Genomic DNA, 5530 nt, shown 5'->3' with positions numbered 1-5530 from the left:
ATTGTTCTCTCTTCTTTCATTATGTCTTTCCGCTTATCATTCTCTCCCTTTCTGTCCTCAATTCATCTTTATTTTTCATTCATTTTTTCTGCACCTCTCGTTGTCTCCCTTTCTTATTTTAATTCATGTTTTCTCTTTTCTTTCATCCTTTTCCTTTCTCCTCATTCTTTCCCCTTCTTTGTTTTGATGTATTTTTTATTTTTTAATCTTTTTTTCCTATTTTCTCCTCCTCTGTCTTGTCATAGTTTTTTATAAACCATGAGCACCTCGGTTACTACAGTCTAAATATATATATATATATATATATATATATATATATATATATATATATATATATATATGCCTTATCCTTAAAGCCCAAGATGATAATAAATAGAGTCAATTAGGGACATTAAGAGTAATATAACTGCTACATTAGCCCCCCACCCAATCACCCAGCCCGCAGCACTGATTCCACACTACCATCAATGCCTATTACTGACTTCACAAATATCCCATTGGCTTTATCCGGCATTCTTTCATTTCCGATTAATTTTTTGACGGACAATTTTTCTTACTCAGGAAATGTCTCCATTCAGGACACTTCAACGTTTTCTCTGTTATTATTATTATTATTTTATTATTATTCTTAGTTTTTTTTAGCAATGGTAATAACGAAAGACGGTGTTTGGAAGGGAAAAATACTTTTTGCAATGGATGATGGTAAAGATGTGACTGCAAAATAGATATGGCATACACATGACTGTAAATGTAATTGTGAAAGACAGTGATTGTGAAAAACTGTGTTTGTAAAAGTGACAGTGATGTATTGTAGTTGTAGGCGTGAAAACCAGCTGGTGCGTGGGTAACATCTTCTGCCATGGATTTTTTTTTTCGCCACGGTGAATAAATCATCCGGTGTTAGCACTCCGAACTGGGTGGCAGTAGCAGTAGTTGAAAATGAACGTAAGATGGAAACAGCCGGTAGTAGATGGAAGGATTGTAAGATGGAAATAGCCAGCAATAGCTGAGTGATTTTTAGGGGGAAATAACCAATATCAGAGTACACGCAGGAACAATGACGGCAAACTTCCAGAAATAGTGTAATATGGAAAAAAAAATGATGAAAACTATTAAGAACTTGGGACTGAGATAAAGAGTAGAGAACGCCAAAGAATACATTAGCCTATTGTGGCGAGTGGTGATAACAAGGTTTATTTTGAGAGGCGAGGCTTCCAGTCCACGAAAATTATGAGAGCCTTGGAGAATACCGGTACGTGAAGAGGGAAAGGAAAGTAGGAATTAGGAGAAGGAATGGGAGAGGGAGGGAAGGAGAAAGTAAAGATATGAGAATGGTTGCTTATAAGGAATGAGGCCTTGAAGGGGAGTGAAATCTCAGGATAGAACGGCGAACGGATAGGAGGTGGAAAGGAGGAAAAAGGCAAAGGAAAGGAAGGAAGGGGGAGGAAAAGTTTGAGGAAATTTAGGAAGTTTATGGGACAGGGTCCAGATCTAAAGGGAAGAGGAAAGATGAGGACGGGAACGAAATAGGAAATAGGATACAACGGAGAACTGAGGAGGGAAAGGAGGAGAAAGGGGGAGGGGAAGGGAAACTTATAAGAAGAATTTCCTTAATGGAGACTGGGAGGGACAACGAGAAGATAGGAAGTGGAGAAGAGAAATGGGAAAAAAGTGGGAGGGCAAATGAAAGTGAAGGTAGTTGATGGGAGAGAGAAAGATGAGTGGTGAGGAGAGAGGATCTGGAAAACAGAAGGAGGAAACAGAAAGGACGGATAAATAAAAAGATGGGAAGCAAACAGACAATAAGGGAGGAGGCAACAGGGAGAGAGGTGAGGATCTGGAAAAGGAGAAGGAGGAAAAACGGAGAAAGAAGGATAAATAAAGATGAGAAGCAGACAATAAAAGGAGAGAGGTAACAAGGAAAGAGGTAGAGAGGAAACAAAGAGAGTCGATTCATAAATAACTGGAGAAATAAACATATAGATAATGAAACCCAAGAACAGTAACTAGGACATGTGAATAAAGAGACATAGAAAGCTTAGTTGGACAAACACCATTCTCATCATCGTCATCATCATTATCATTGTCTTTACTTTCATTAACATTATCTCTATCAGCCCTCAACCCACCAGACCACATCACAACAGGCCTCACTCTCTCATATTCATTACCTGTACCTAGGAAGTCACCCCCACCAACCTTGCCACTCCCCTCCCCCACCAGTCCTCCACTCCCACCACCTATTATCTGCACCAAGCCTCAGAGCACATCAAGCCCTGCTCTACGCCAGATGGTCATCATTGTCACAGGTGTGGTGTGAGGTGATGACCAAACATAAACAGGGTCAGGTCACTCGGTCACAGTCAGGTGGCCGCTGAACCTGTGTTGTTGTTAAAACTGACATCACCTCATCAGTCTGCTTATGTGGCCAGCCTGTATCATTCAGCCTGCGTCATTGTATCATTCTTACGTACAGCATAGAACACTGTCATCTTTTCAACCGCCAGTATAATAACCATAAGCACCTATAGATTAGAGCTGAATCTCTCTCTCTCTCTCTCTCTCTCTCTCTCTCTCTCTCTCTCTCTCTCTCTCTCCTGCATATTTGCTTAATACTTCAGGTAGTATTATTAACACATTTTGATTTCATTATATACATTTTAATGCTCGATGCTTGAGTATATGAATTGGTCTCTGACTTCTAAGGGATTTTCTCCCGTCTCACCTGTGTATGCACTGAAGCCGTACGAGCGAGCGAGCACCGGTGTGTGTGTGTGTGTGTGTGTGTGTGTGTGTGTGTGTGTGTGTGTGTGTGTGTGTGTATAATGTCCCGCCAGCCATGACATCAAAGGAGTATTGAGTCGCTTTGCGTCGCCGCTGTGTAAAGAATCACACCTGGTCTGCCTCCATCTCTCGGCTACCGTTCTTGCTGCCAACACTTTCTTTTTGCACACACTTTGTGCCTCTGATGTTAGGATGGTTAACATGATGTCGTCTAAGCCCCGCCCGTGCCAGGGGCGTTGAGGCCCACAGTGCTAACGAGTATAATTTATTTCTACATAATTCTTTGCTTTTCTCTCTTCCATGTCAGCCTTTTCTCCCTCTTCTTTCATTTTCTTACCTCATACTATACATTAGGTTTTGCATTTTTTTTTTCCGCGCCGGTATCTTACGTCTCTCTCTCACTCTCCTCTCTTGTTTTCATAATATCTTTCAGACATTAGTTTTGTTCTCACATATTTTCACCATTTGTGTATTTTATCATATTCACGTTTTTCTCTTTTCTTGATCTCACTTCCCGTTTTTTTTTTTTTTCTTTTCACATATTCTCACCGTCTTCTTATTATATAATTTTTTTTTTATTTTCTTATTTGTTGACCTCACTTTTCACTTTTTGTGAACACTTATCCTAAACACCATCATTCCTCATATTATTTCATTCGCACAGTTTCCTGTCTCTGTCTGTCTGTCTGTCTGTCTGTCTGTCTGTCTCTCTCTCTCTCTCTCTCTCTCTCTCTCTATTTCAACCCTATAGTTGCATTTTACTCATATTGTTTTATATTACCCTTCAATTGTACCTCCACATTATCTCACAGTAATGCTGTTTTTTTTTTTTTTTTTTTTTGCACTTGTCAGAATTTCTCAGGTTCTCTTCTTTCACACAGTTTCACTCCTCATTCACAAAATCCTTTCGCATTTTGCCCAGCTCACTCATCCTCTTTTTCTCACATTTTTCTCGTCACTCATAGACCTACCTCATGCACTAGTCCGTATCCCCTCGTTAGTTAACAAAGCTCTCAAACACCACTTCCTAAGCGATATATTTTTCACCCTACATCTTCCTGGCCTCTTTTGTGTTGCACTTGAGTCATCCTAGTATCATCATACTCTGCATAAATAACACACATTATCTACCTGTATCAAAAAATAAATCGATAAGGAAGAAGTGTTAGGGAGCCTCCTATAACCGCCGAGGATACGAGTTATTTTCGACCCTAAACCCTCACGTTGGTTCTGACACACACTCTCCTCCCCAAAGGCGTTAAAGAGAAGGACGTTTCGTACCCCCGGAATTTCCATAATGATCTGGCTTGATGCAGAAACAAACCTGCCCATTGTATTACCATTATTTATGCTTTTTGGATATTAACGATCTTTCGCTGAGGTTTTTGCTTATGTATGTTATGAAACTGTTGTTTTCATGAATAGATTACATTGTACAACGCTCACTAGAGCAGGGATTAAGGATTGTTTTACAATATTTTGCAAAAAGTTTATGGAAGAATTTCAGGCATCATGGCTTCCAAACTTCATCGGAAGTTTTCCCCTGAAACCTTGTTACTTACAGAATATAAATACTCATTGTACCATTTGTTTTACAGGCTTTAGCCAATCTACTGGTGAGTTTTATAGAAAACTAGAAAAGGAGAGAGAGAGAGAGAGAGAGGGAGGGGGGATTAGTGACAGTTATGGATAGATTAACAATTATTTTTCTATGTACCTTATCAGAGACGTGACAGAGGCACCTGTTGAGTCATCACAGTTCATGTTCAGGTAAATGGATGGATAATTTTGTGTACTTTCTGACTTGCCAGTCAGTGCCTCCTTGGTGTGCTGGTTTCCTAAAGCAATTATGGGTGGTTTAATGCTTGAGTATTAGTATTTATTATTTTTATTATTATTATTATTGTTATTATTATTATTATTATTATTATTACTATTATTATTATTAGTGGTAGTAGTAGTCGTTATTAGTAGTAAGTAGTAGTAGTAGTAGTAGTAGTAGTAGTAATAACTCCACATTCTGTGGAGTTCTTATTGATATTATAGATATCCAGAGTTTTTTTCTGGGAATGGGGGGAGGAAGATCGAGATGGCTGGCATTCCAAGACCGTTCGAGATAGAAACTTGAAATATTCAGGATTGATGTATCTTGATTCCATTTTTTTTTTTTTAATGAAGATTTTTTATCCCTAGCATTAGCGCCGCACTAGCGCCCTCTGCAGTGTTATTGTTTATGTTTTGCTCTCCTGCACATCACAAAATTACTGAATCGATTGCTTTGTACATGTTCCAGTATGTAAGTCGTCAACATTTACTAGTGCTTCTGGGTATTGATAATGAGATCCAACAAATACTTTTTTAGATACTGAGGAAATTCAAATGAAAGCCGCTCCAATGCCTGAAAGTGCTAAATCTGAAAGTCTTTGGCCGATTATGTGACCAAATTCACGGTAGAAATGTAGTGGATCATGAGTGAACCTGTTCTGTACATAGTATGAATGGCCTTGACCTTGATCTCAGGGTAACAGGTCAAAATCTGTTAAAAATTTTGAGTCATACCAAAAAGTCCCTTAATATTAGGTTTACACTGGCAACAAAACTATTTTCATCTGGAATGTGGACCTAGTTGTATTATTTATTATTATTATTATTATTATTATTATTATTATCATTAGTTTTTTTTTAAATATGGTGGCGTTTGTCTGTACAGCAACTAAACCATATTACCTCGAAGACTTTTCGGCAG

The sequence above is a fragment of the Coenobita brevimanus genome, chromosome 17 (genome assembly GCF_032717465.1).
Source record: "Coenobita brevimanus isolate Jiangsu-jjx chromosome 17, ASM3271746v2, whole genome shotgun sequence".
NCBI lineage: Eukaryota > Metazoa > Arthropoda > Malacostraca > Decapoda > Coenobitidae > Coenobita > Coenobita brevimanus.
This window is presented reverse-complemented; position numbering follows the sequence as displayed.